Raw genomic sequence first — 13905 nt, forward strand, 5'->3', positions numbered from 1 at the left:
TAAATCCTATTAAGCTGGTAAACATATTAATCTCCAAGAGGCAAAATAAATGCCATATTTTCCAGGAATAAACCATTATTAGAGAGATCACAGAGTGTATTTCTGGTGGAGAAGAGGGAGGTACATCAGAATTCTGAAACAGAAATAATGGTATATCCCAATAAATGTTCCTGCCATAAACATTTTTCCTCAGAAATATATCCTATAGAATTTCTTTTAAAATGTGAGCAAAGAATGCATAAAATGGCATCTAGCTGACCATAATCAGGTGGCAATCTTACAGGTTTTAACGGCTTCTTTCACGATTAGAAATATGCATAGGTGAGTCTTTCTTATTCTTTTCTGTATCCAGTGCCAAATATAAATGTTGATGAAAAGAAACAGTATCATTCAGAACACACACATTGGAGAGAAGAGGAAAGAGAAGAGTTCCTGATTGGCAGTTGACAATATATGTTTGTGGCTGCTGGCTATTTCTAGCTCATGGAATCCACCTGGGGAATCAACCAAAACCATCCTCTTGTGAAATTTTGAAATTTTGCTTTGGCTGGAGGTATGGGGAGAGGAAGCTGGACGAAAAGTTGCTGAAAATTTTTCATGATGACGTAAGTATTTTAGATGCTAGACTTTTTTTTCTTCTTTGAAGCACACTTTTGGCTTTGCTTCTCCCTGCTTGCTCATTCCCTATCCAATAGGTTGATTTGTAGGAAAAAAAAATCTGATAAAATGCCTTCTGTGCTAGCAAAATGTGGATCATTTCTGCTTTCAGATTATGATTCCCTGATTTGGAAATATTCCTAGACATCCTCATGGTTAGCTGTTAAGTAAGCTTGCACTGTTACTTGTTATTTGGGCTCTGTGTGCTTCAGTTCTGATGACAGGGTGTTTTATAAATAGCAGGGAAGTGGCAGAAGGTAAGCATCTTCTTGCATTGCCACTTCTCAGTTCAAAATCTCTCTCCAGAGGGTTCCCCTGCCCTCTCGAGGAAGAGAGTAGGATTTTTTTTCCTTTTTTATTATGTGTAAGAACAGCCTTTCCTATGAGATAGGTTGGCCTGGGAAAGTGACTGGCTCAAGTCCCCCCATTAGCTTCCTCACTGAGGGTCTCTCCAGTCCTAATCTTGACACTTAACCCATTCTGCCACACCGGCTTCAGTGTGTCATACCACTACACTGGTTTAGCTGTATGTGTTTATATGGAATTTGGTCCCCAAAATTCCAGCACAAAATCTGCTTTCTCTAGAAAGGGTACACATTTTTGGAATCAAAGCAGAGTGTCACACTGATTTGGCAGGCTGTTTTTCCCCAGTTGCTGTTAATATTATATAAAATGATACACATTTTGCACTATTATGGTTTATCAGTATCAAAGCACTAGCATCCTCTCCAATCTTTCTGCGTGCTATAAGGCATTTTTTTCTATCCACAGCCATGGATAAGCAATTGTTTACGTACAGTATATTCATTTTAGGACCATAAGTCCTTCCTTAGGCATTCGTTGGATTAGTTGGCTTCTGCTTTGTGGTTTCAAGCAGATGACAGGTGAAACAAAGACAGGTGAAAATTTCAGTGAAAATTTGTTTTTGTTTTTGTATTTTTTACTTGCAACATCTTGCATGGAATTTAAATTGGAGAATCTTTTTTGGGCTAATGAAAAGCAAATGGCATGTTGAGGTTTTCTCTTCTCTTGTGTTAGACTAATCAAATCATTTATTACAGCCATAATGCCAGAAAAGAGCAATATAAAATCTGCAAAGTGAATCTATCTATTTATCTATCTCTACAAGAAGTACATATAAATATAAGAGATATAGCAAAGAATAAATATAAAAATACAAGATAATGAGTCCAATAACAGTGAAGTAAAATAACACATTAAACTAAGAAATAGGAGAAGGAAAAGAGTGCACAATTTCAGAAAACATGCCGTTTGGGTATTCTAGGAAATACCTAAATATTTTTTTTCCACAAATGCAGGTATGTAGTTAATGTCTATTTCCCTCTTATAGTTACAGATGCAAAAATTAATATTCATTTTATAACCCTGCGGCTACAATAAACCCTAGATAACCTATTTTTAGTTCAGCCATTGCTGCCCTCTGCAGGAAGTACATTTTTTGTCCTGCTATTTTTGTACATGAGGTCAAATCTAAGTAATTCAACTTCTGATCCCTATGATTCATCCAATAGTACATTTATTGAACTTCCCCTGTTTAGATAAAACTAGTTGAAAGTATGTGTGCCCTTTACACAAGGTACTTTAATGTGTTTACTGGATACGGTAGGAACTGCAGCCTAACATATTGGGACAGTACTAGAATACCTAGTTTATATCTCAAGATTAGCAGGAAAATAGCATTAACATTTTGGATTGCTTTTAATACAACTGATAAAAGCTAATGTTGCATCTAATGTTGGCAGCTATTACAGGATAACAGCATTGGAATGATTAGATTTATCAGTGCCAGACTACATTCGGGGAATAATAATGGGTTAGTGATCCTGATTGTCTACTGCATGTTTGTCCTTCCAAACAAAGGAGCAACAAGTTAATATTTGAAAACAAATTCAATTGCTCACTGCATATTTTCCTTTGAGGATTCCTTGTGCAATTATTCTGCAGGTCCTAACCCACCGTTGTCTTGCTTCAGTGTGGTGCTGAGCTTGCTGTCCACAAAAATGTTGTGCTTCTATTCATGTGCTGGATGATTTTTTTAAAAAAAATCTTTCATTTTCACTAAGGCATATTTTTTTTAATATCCAGGCAAGTGACTTAAATGTATCTGAAGTTTTCTAGTGTTCAAATACAAATCCAATTTAGTAAACTTTGTGACTTGACTTTAAGTACTGCCTATGTTCTATTTTGCATTTTCTCTCTTGAATGAGCATTTCTACAAGTAGGGAATTAGCTCTTGTGTGTCTGGATGAAATAACTCAATGTTCATGGCAGATACCTCACTGCATCATATATTATTATTTTCCTTCTCCTTTTGCAACATTTAATTCTTACTCCTCAGTGTTGAAGAGAGATGTGTTATAATTTAATGAAATGTTGAGTAACTTAAATCATTTTATTCAGCCAGTGATGCTGTTGAGAGAATATAGTGCTTCTCATGCTTTCTGGCAACCTCTCTCAGTCTGATGCCCTCCAGAGATGTTAGGACTACAACATTCCTAGCCAGAATGTTGGCCATGAATTCTGGGAATTGTAGTTTGAACCCATCTAGAGAACATCAAGTTGGAAGAAGGTGCTTTGTAATGGGGCACTGGAGTCTGCCATGCCAAAAAGAAACGGTGACATGTTGTAATGATTTGAAGATTTTCCATTAACTGTGCATACAGTGGGAAATTACAGATTCATGTAGTATGCTTTGTGAAGAGAATGTTCTTACTTATTTGAAAGTAATAATGGAAGTTATATAGAGCTTTGGGAGATTTTGATTCCATTTAAAATATTACTGCCATAAAACTTGACCATTTCTTACAGGGATACTGCTGAATGAGTTTGCGTGTGACTCAGTAATATACAATTTAATAATGGTGCATTGGTCAGAATGTGTTTCAATTATATTCCCAGTTTTGGCACATAAAAAATACGCAGGAGAATCTTTATACTTGATACTTTTAAGTTCAGTCGTAGATTTAATTCTTTCCATTGTAATGAAGCTCAGAAAAGAAAACATAATTCTAAATGTGAGAAAGCAACTTCAACTAAAAAGACTAAAATATTGAATTCAAACAAAAGAGCACACTCTAAGAAGTGTTGGTCCTTTTGACACAAATGCCAAACATTCATTTGGGAAAAAACCCGGAAAGATTAGAATTACAGAGAAAAGATTTGAAATTGCAGAGGGTGGATTTGAAAGGGAAGCAAAAGGCCCTGATATATGTTAGAATCCATCTAATGGTTCAGAGTCTCTGAAAAATATAGAAATAGACTGAGTTACACAAATTGATATACTTGTTCTCTGCCATTTATGAATAACTTGCAATAGTTCAGTTCATTTTCCAATTTCCAAACATAACTATCCTTGTATTGTCGAAGGCTTTCACGGCCGGCATATGATGGCTGGTGTGGGTCTTCCGGGCTGTGTGGCTGTGTTCTTGAAGTTTTGTTTCCTAACATTTCGCCAGCACCTGTGACTGGCATCTTCAGAGTGCAGGAGCACAGCTGGGCACAGAGAGAACTGCTCCTGTCTGTGCTCCTGCACTCTGAAGATGCCGGTCACAGGTGCTGGCGAAACGTTAGGAAACAAAACTTCAAGAACACGGCCACACAGCCCGGAAGACCCACACCAGCCATAACTATCTTTGATATTTATCAAATATCAAATATTTATCAAATATCTTTGATATTTATTAACATGTCTTTGATATGTTAATTTTTAGAACAATATATCTTGCTACATTACATAAACTAATATTTGCTGCAAAGTCATTTGGATTCTCAGCCAACAACACAGGATAAACTTCAGATAAAAGTAAAGAAACATTCATGTTCCCAGCAACACACCTCTAACTTCACCACAGTTAAGATGTAACTATGTCTTGAGTAACTTGCTAGATCTGTCCAGCTCAGGAATGGTCACAGGTGGTACACTAAATGTAACTGCATACATATATTCTTTGCAGCCATTCAGTATCATTGTTGTTCAAGGAGAACTCCCAAACTATAGGGCAAACCTATCCAGAATAGACTGAATCTCAAACTCAGAGCCTGGTTTATGTGTGAACATAGCCAGTAATGAAGGCTGTGAAACTCCATGAGAGTATAACTAATGCCACAGACTTAAACTGATTTAATTGTTATTTTGTCTTGGAACTGGAGTTGTTAGACTTGTTTTGGTAGGGAGGGAAAGATTTGATGGTTTACTTTCTATAATGTCCAAGTTTGTTTACTGAAGAGCTAAATAAGGCTTTAGAAGTGCAGAGGGAAGTAATTTACAGAGGTATACTTCTTATCTTAGAGCAACCTTCTAGACTCTCCAAGTACCTTCCAGATAGCTCATAATTCTCCACCTACATGACCTATAGAACACTAGGAAGAGTGATCAAACTAATATGAACTAAAGCAGCCTACTGTTTTAAATCAAAGCTCTATCCAGGCCTTGCTGTTGACCACTTTGGTTATAGCTAGTGTGATTCATAATCTAAGCCAAATGCATGTTTACATTTTTCATTATACTTTTCCTCTAGAGCTAATTAATGTGTACAACATCTCTTCTAGTTCATTATTTCTTTATTTAATCACCTGTTCATTAAATGTATATCTTCTCATTCCTCCAGGAGCTCAAGATGTAATCCCTTCGTCTACTTTTATCCTCACAGCAACTTTGTTAGGTAGGTTGGCTGAGAGATTGTGATCACCTACTGAGGTTCTGTAGCTGAAGGTGGACTCAAAAGCAGATCTCATTAATTTTTGGTTCTACACCTTAACTGCTGTGCCAACTGACATTCAGTCACTATCATTATGCTAATCATAATAATAATTAGTTTGGCTTTGCATACCCAAGCCTTTGTAGTATGCAAACTATGATTTATGGTTTAGTATGCTATGTGAATTCAAGCCAGCTGTAGTTTATTTGCTAAACAATAACCCATGGGATTGACACATTAGCCCTAAACCAAACAAACCACATTATACCACAAACTTCTCTGTAGCTGCCCTTGCCTCCTAGGGTAGAGAGGCTTATGATCCAACTCCCTGATGTATCTTCTGTACTGTTTTGTAATGGATCCAGTTGGTTTCCCTGATGTAGGTGTCTGGTACTTCTATTGTTTGTTGTTATTTCCTCTTTCTTTACTGTTTTACTCCTAATTATTTATATTTGTAAGCCACTTAAAGTTGCAGCTGCAACTGTGATGGCCTATCAGTTGGATTAAATAAGTTTTTTAAAAAATCAAATAATAAATAGCTTAGTGTGATGTGTGCACCCAGCAGAGTTTCAGCACTAGAAACTATATGCCAGTGTTGTCCAAACTTGGCCACTTTAAGATGAGTGGACTTCAACTCCCAGAATTCCCCAGCCAGCTGGGGAATTCTGGGAGTTGAAGTCCACTTATCTTAAAGTGGCCAAGTTTGGACAACACTACTATATACTGTTCTGCTTTAAGTATTGTATCGATGCTCTTTCCTTTGATACCAGTTTGGGACTCAAATGCAAGAATGTAAATGGTGTAACTGGCTAAATACTGTATATTGAAATGGTTTGAATGTTTTGATCAAGCAATTGATGTTTTCTGCTTCCTGAATACTTTTTTTTTATAAAAATGCAACAAATGATATAGTGAGGGAAAAGATTTTAAAAAGTCTTCCTCTTCCCATAAAATCCCACTTCCAATCTGGAATAAAATCTGTAGAAAGGCGGGGGAAAAAATTGATGTGCTGCAGAAAACTTTATGCACAATTTCTGCTAGTTTCTGTCTTTTGCAAGGCCTTTGGTTGATATGCTTACACTGACCATATTTTGCCAGTAGATGTCATGGTTTCCCAAGACTATTTACTGATTGAACAAACTCTCAAGATAGGTCTTCTTCCATTCTGGGCCATAACACCAAGAATATACCAGCTTTAAGTGGGGCCTTATTCACATGTTAAATTGTGGGAGACAAATCAGTCACTCTAAATCTGTTGTTAAATTTACTTCTATGCAAGTAGGTGGAGTTTGTCTTTTCTAGTTCATTTGTACTTTGAGAAGCTGTATTTGCATAGGAAAAGAGGCAGAAGGAGTCTGGTAGCACCATTTCCTATCACAGACAAACACAGCTCTCCTCCTTGCAGTGTCTACCAAATGAAAAGAGATGAATCAGATCCAAAAGACTCCCCCATCCTTAGAAGTTGTATCCAGTCACATTTGAGCAAGTGCAACTTGGAATGCAGACATGAAGGCATCTGCTGACATTTCTTCTTCTACATAATTGTCATTATACCACTATGCTAAGGTGCACTTTGGAAATAGAATTGCTCTTGAATCATTTATTTCCTTGTAATTACATAGTGCAGTTCTGCTGGGGAAGGATCTTGGAAGAAGCACCCAACAGAATATCTTTAGACCAACTTCAAATGACTTTTTAATATCATGGAAATAACTGTTCTGAAGATAAATATTTAGACTATCTTTCTTCTGATGCAAATATTTCCATATTGGTTGTTTGGAGCTTTTTTAATGTTGTTTGAAATTGAATTAATAAATAATGGCAGGGAGCACTTAGAGTATTTTCAGCTGCATTGAAGCTCATTTATGTAAATGATCTTTTCCAATCTGCATTTCCTCCAGATGTGTGAACTTCAACTCATAGCATTCTTAGTGTGATGGTCTCCTGCTGTCCATGTCGCTCTAGCATCCTGTCACATATGTACCCAACTAGACACATTATTCTTTTTTGCTGATAATAGTGCAGCATTTTCTCATAGGAAGGAAGGGTGATAGAGCTGAGCTAGCAGGGAGGAGGAGAAGACAGGTAGAGAATTAAAACAGAACTCTAGGAGAAAGAAGAGGGAAGGAGAGATGGAGATGCTATAGTTGACAAACAAAGATGGATCTATACAGTGCTGGCTGTTCAATGCTTCTTGTTTCCAGGACAACCCAGGAACAAGATGCTCAGCAGTAGAATGGAAGGCTGGGAGAAGACCCACTGAAGAAAGGGGATGACCATGGGACAAAATCTGTCCTTCGCTGATGGTTTTTGTGGAAAGCTGAAGAGAAAAAGCACCTGGAACACAGCTGCCAGCAAAAGAGAGAGAAAGAATGCAAGGTAGCATAACTAGAATCTTTACTTAAGTTCAAGTAGGAAGCATGGATAGAACATTGGTGTAACGATATTCATAGTCAAAACACAAGACCTCACAATAACAAAGTAGACTTTACCAGGAGCAGGAAGTTTTTCTTTGCTAGTAAAAAGTAAAAAAGTACTTTAAAATGCCTGGACAGATGCTTCTAACTCAAGCTGTTGACTGCTTTATTGCTGTTGTTACCTGTACAGTACTGCAAAAGTGGGAGGGTGGGAAGCTGTAAAGGAATGCAGCCTAGAATCAAAACTAAAAGCTTGTGTTGCATTGTTTGCTGACTAAAAAAGGAAAAAAATTACAGGCATGCTATATCTTAGATTAACCCACAAAAATGAAAATTCTGGCTGGAAAATTCTAGGAGTTATAGTCCACATATCTAGAGGACTCCCCACTTGAGTAATGCTGCACAAAGGCATGCATTTTAATTTTAATTTTAATTAGGAAGGGGAAGGGGCATATGTTGACACCAAATGACTTGTCACTGTGGTAAGACAGCCATATGACTGTACTATTGACCTCTAGCACACCATGAGTAAAGGAGCTGATTGCATCTATACACTTGGATATATTACACTGTTCTAATTATGATTCTACTATTGCAAAATGCAGGAAGAGTAAGTGAAAATCAACATGTAAAACATTCAGCAGATTCTGACAGCAGTTAGTATTATACTAAGCCATGATTTCTGGAATAAGCTAGGTTTATTTATGTAGTGCTTTCAAGTCAGTCTTGATTCCTGGTGTTTTCTTGGCAAGATTTTCAGAAGTGGGTTGCTATTGCCTTTTTCCAAGGCCTAAAAGAGAATGACTGGCCCAAAGTCACCCAGTTGGTTTTATGATCTCCAAATTTTTAGCCTGGTGCTTTAACCATTACACCAAACTGGGTCTCTAGAGTCATATATATGAAGCCAAAACCAAACATACTATGTAAGGCAATGTGTGAACCCAACATAATGTGGCTTGTTAGATTCTGGCTTAACATTTTATTTTATTCATATCGATTTATATGGCCACCCATCTCACCAATGCAACTCTGGGAGGCCAACAAGAATCAAAATACAATATAAATACATGCATATTTTTTAAAAAGCACCATTCCCAACTAATTAACACAAAGTAGGTTCCCTAACATACCATTCACCAGGAGCATGGGCTCGATTGCTGTCCTGGTCCCCATGCCTGTGAAAACAGGCAGGTCTTTGAGGCTTTGCAAAAGATGAGCAGAGTTGGGGGCCAGCTGAACCTCAGGTGGTATGGTGTTCCAGAGAGCAGGTGCTGCTGCTTCTGGTATTAAAAATAAAATACAGTGTTGCATCTTCCATATATGGAGAAGGTTGGGAGGCAAGTGGGTTGGTGGACTCTGAGAGGAACATGAATAGCTGGCCAATGATCATCTTGTTGAACATTTTCTTATTGGAGTTTTATTTGGAGGCAAGGTAGGCATTGCTTGGGATTGCTTTACTTTCTTAGTGCTTAACTTCTTGAATGTGGCCAGCCACAAACCTTAGTTTTGCTCCCTCACACTCACAATGAAGTCCTGTTGAGAAGAGGTTTCGCCAGTGTGACCTGTCCAGCCTGCCTTATCACTGAGAAGGGGGCCTTTCCAAGTAAGACAGAAAAGACAGGTCAGCCTCTTGTCAACTTGCCAGGTCCCCAAGCATCACTATCTTGATTAACAGGAGGCTTTCTATTACCTGACGACTTTCAGAATATGATCTGTAAACATTGGCCATGCTAGCTGGGATTATGGGAATTGTAATCCACATCTGGAAATCATTGCCTATCTCAGTGTTATATCACACTGATTCTCACTTATGTATGTATATTACAGAATTTATTTTTAACAGTTACCTGTCATTCTAGCAAAACTCTCAAAGGGTATCTCTTAATACAGAACTAAGAAGAAGCAGCAGCAGCAGCAGCAGCAGCCTGTTTCTCTGATTTTACCCTAAATATCTAACCAACTTCCTGGCAGAACACTGGGATGACACAACCCTAATTTTGTTTCACTTCCTCTCTTATATGTTCCAAGCTAAATGTCTTTTGTGTAACCACTATGGGCTGTTAACTCCACCAAGTTTTGCAGCCTGCCTCTTTTTCAAATGGGTAAAGTAGTTTTCTCTGCAGGTAATTTTATTTAAAATATATATAATAGTGCTTTTCTTTGCAATGAATGCCAGGATTGTTTGGCTTATTAACGGCAAGAAATACAATAGCTGCCTTTTGGGGGAAATTCTGGGTACTTAGAGATGACTTGGCTTCTGGTTGCCCAAATGTCAGATCTCACAATAAAAATGAAATAGGGCTTGAGGAAGCTTTTTAGATGATTTATGACCCCCAGGATGCAACTGCAACTGGCATGTCTATTTCTTTGCAATTCTGTAGTGCTCACAAAGAACCAGCCGTGAATCATAACTTGCCCTTTCTGGCCAATAGATGAGCACAGATTGCTCAGCAATTGATGCTCACATGCCAGCCAACAAGAGATTCCTTGTCCTAAGACTATAGCAAAAATAAAACAAATTCTCTTCGTGAAAACAGTTCTTTTTCTTTTAAAGAAAGGCTTTGGGGTTTGTATTTAAGACAGTTCTTTTTCTTTTAAAGAAAGGCTTTGGGGTTTGTATTTAAGGCTCTTAGGTAGTGCTGATGTCTAGTAATAATGCCAGGAGGCTGGGAAGGGGGCCAAGTCAGACATCTCTCCAATGAATTTTAACATTACTAAGTGCATAACAGAATAACCAAACGCTGTCACAATGCAGCAACATTCATCAACTCCAAATGGGAATTCTCCTTTTGCAAGCAAACATGTGGCAAAGAGCACTATCCAGCTGTGGCTTTATTTTATGTGGGGTGACTTGATCCATGATCAGATCTGTCCCCTTTCTGGAAGTCCCATCAGCTTCAATGAAAATGCACTAATCTCTGTTAAGATATTTTTAGAACACAATGTATTAACTCCATAAATCATGTCAAGAGCAAGACAAACAACCAGGCTAAATGTGGTTGCCTTTAGGACACCGAGTTCTTTTTCTCTAGAGACTGATCTGTAAGAATAGCAGCAGTACAGCATGATTTTTTTTTTTTTAGACTGATGCACCTTCACAATGCTGATCTGGGGAATTTTGAGAAAAAATGTGTTCGCTGGTCTTTCATTCATGCTCTGTGTGACTGCTACTCATTTGTCTTCCTCTTCCTTTGGGTTCAATCTGCATCTCCTTTTTGAGAAAAATGACAAAGAAGGCCGAGCCTATGTCTGGGTTCATGCAATGCACTGAGTCATAAACCCTGATTTACAAACCACAGTGGGTGGCTGGGTTCACACAACACCTCTACCATAGTGTTATTTCTCACCTAGGCCAAAGAATTTTTCAGCGAGCCCTGATTAAAACAAATCATACCTTAATGCAATGTGTACATGAGAGTGCTGTGCTAAGTGGCTTAACCAATGATGAACCAAAAAAAAATCTAAGAACAATGTCAGTTGAAAATAAAGCCAGCAGCCAGTTAGATAACAGTTATTCCACTTCAGATTAGCTTTTCCAGAGTAAACCTAAAAAGGAGAGTGTATCAACTTGCATTTGAAGCCTAGATGAGAAACATAAACTCAGAGGATAAATCCCAAGAATAAGAGATAGAGCAGAATGTTTATATAAAATACCACAATGGAAACTGGGCATATTTTCATTCAAACAAAATCAGCCTCACGGAAATGATAAGGAATTTAATGTAGAAAACACACACAGGCTCCCTGTAACACACATTCATTCAGGATGTCCAGATTTGCAAATGTAGAATAAGAAAGTACATGGATATAAATTGTGTGTCCTTTTCAAACAGCTGGGGACAGCACTTTTTTTTCTCCGCTTAGTTGGCTGATCAAGAGAGGGAAGAAGGAAAGTAGGCCTTTCTCTGGGGCAAGGAAGAAGACAGCCATGCCTTGCTAATTGCTTCTTTTGTGCCATGGTTTAATGGCATCTTTCTCACATCTCCAAATCATAGCTTGTTCCTTTCCCTAGAGCAGAATTCTGGGAGTTGAAGTCCAAGCATCTTAAAGTTGGTAAGGTTGAGAAACACTGCCCTAGAGGTTTGGACTGCTCCTTTTTCATTTTCATTTCATTCATTTTTACATTCAAACTTTCTTCCAGGTGTTGTTACATGGTAGATTGATGTAATTATCTTCAATATTTTTGTTTTTCTATGGTTTGGGAGCTGAAGTTTTTAATGAGTTTTATACAGTAATTTTCACCAGATTCAGAATTTTTATTACGCTCCTTGCTGTAATCACTGAAGACTGGTCTGACCAGAAGCATGCTGTTTATAAATATTTTAAAATAATTTTTTTTTTTTAGATGTTCCAGTTTTAAAGCAGCATTTTCCCTCTTCTTCACGTGCAGTTTTGGCTGTAGATACAATCTGGCAGACCTAATGAATGATACAGATGTATGCAGAGGTTGGGATCTGTCCAGTTCCTGTTGGTTATTTTTGGTTGTTATGCAGTGATTCCCTCTCCTGTCTCTCGGCATGGCCTTCTGTGGCTGTTTTGGCTTAGGCTGCAGGAGAGAGCAGACACCTGGCTTTAGCCAGTGCTTATGGAAATTTAACAAATACAGGTAATTCTCATTTAACGACCACTCATTCAGTGACCATTCAAAGTTACGATGGTGCTGAACAAGTGGTACTTAGGACCAGTCCTTGAAGTTCTGGCCATCTCAGTAACCCCACGGTCATGTGATCGTGATCTGGGTGCTTGGCAACCAGCTCGCACTTATGACAGTTGCAGTGTCTCATGGTCACGGGACTGCCATTTGCGACCTTCCCTGCCGGCTTCCCACAGACAGAGTCAATAGGGAAGCCAGCAGGAAAGGTCGCAAGTTGCTCCAGTAAGTCACTGTCACCCTCCTCCTCCTGGCAGGAGCCACCCCCAGCCCTGCCACACTTGCACTGCACCTTGTGCTGCACCTTACCTGGATGCCGGCCTGCTTGCAAGCCACCTGGGACTCACTTAACAAGCCGTGATCCTCCCTTAATGATGGCAATCGGGAGTGCCAGGATTGTCTGGTGATGTCACACTTTACGACCACATCACTTACCAATGGAAATTTCAGTCCCAATTACCATTGTTAACCAAGAACTACCTGTACAGATGGGTACTTTTGGAAGAACTTTTTATAAATGTGATTTTAGTGCTGTTGTGAAAGAGTGCTTTATCTGTCTTTAACAAACACGTCTAGCACTCTCTTTCTGTGCTGTACAGAAGGTTGATTCAAATTGGAAAAGAAGTCATGTTCTGTCAATTGTATCTTGCTGTCACCACTGGGTCCAATGGGTTTTCTGCTGTTTCTGCCAACAAGAGATTTCATGTGTCTTCATAACCTGAGCAAGTTCTGTTTGCCTACTTTGTATTCTTCCACAGGCTACTTCCAGATGCTGCCAGCCACAAAGCCAGAAGTGGACTCACTGCCAGCTCTGCTATTCCTTTTCAACAGTACTGAGGATGGAACCTGTTCATTATCAATTACTTTCTCCCATTTCATCCTGTGCCTTTCCTCTGAGCCTGCTATCTGCCAAGTGGGTTATTTTTGGACATGGTTTTAGCACTTTTTTAAAAGAGCACTAGACTTTTGTTTAGAAATAGCCTGAGATGTCAATTGGTGGTGGTTTTCCAGCTGGCAGGCTATGCTTGGTGTCAGGGACATGAAGTCAGGGCAATCCACCCATCACCTTCCTAAAATTGTCTCACATTAATTGTCACATTAATGTGACAGTTCTAGTCACTGGCCTCATTACAGAGGCAGAATAGACAATCAGGGCAGCAAATGTTATGCCATCATACTATTCTACCAACTCAAGGTCTGGTACCCCCCCCCCCCAAAATAAATCCTGACTTTCTCAGCAAATGCAACAAGCAAAATCTTTGTTTTTTAAAAAATGTTATGCCACTAAGATTTGTATCAGTTTTCTGGGAGAGAACTCATTAAGCTTCTGATTCATTAAACTTAGAGTTATTTTGGAAGGAAATACCCGGTGCAAGTGGATCTCTGCTCACATTATAGTGTTTTTTCCTAAATTCCTCTTAATCTTCTCCAAGGATTGGCCTTTGGAAAATCCGTTAAATAT

At 38.6% G+C, this 13905-nt stretch overlaps 1 protein-coding gene across 1 annotated transcript in view; it reads left to right on the forward strand.

The window, feature by feature from the left end:
* Positions 1-13905, forward strand: part of LRRC1 (leucine rich repeat containing 1) — a 134189-nt gene that overhangs the window by 25946 nt on the left and 94338 nt on the right. Inside the window, exons 3-6 of the mRNA XM_088137040.1 lie at positions 353-605; positions 5286-5339; positions 7580-7754; positions 13202-13356. The gene's annotated coding sequence lies outside the window, so the exon portion shown is untranslated. The remainder of the gene's footprint in view (positions 1-352; positions 606-5285; positions 5340-7579; positions 7755-13201; positions 13357-13905) is intronic.

This window comes from Python bivittatus, unplaced genomic scaffold, assembly GCF_059951505.1.
Source record: "Python bivittatus isolate LINGU-HERP-01145 unplaced genomic scaffold, Pbiv_v1 ctg000020_np1212, whole genome shotgun sequence".
NCBI lineage: Eukaryota > Metazoa > Chordata > Lepidosauria > Squamata > Pythonidae > Python > Python bivittatus.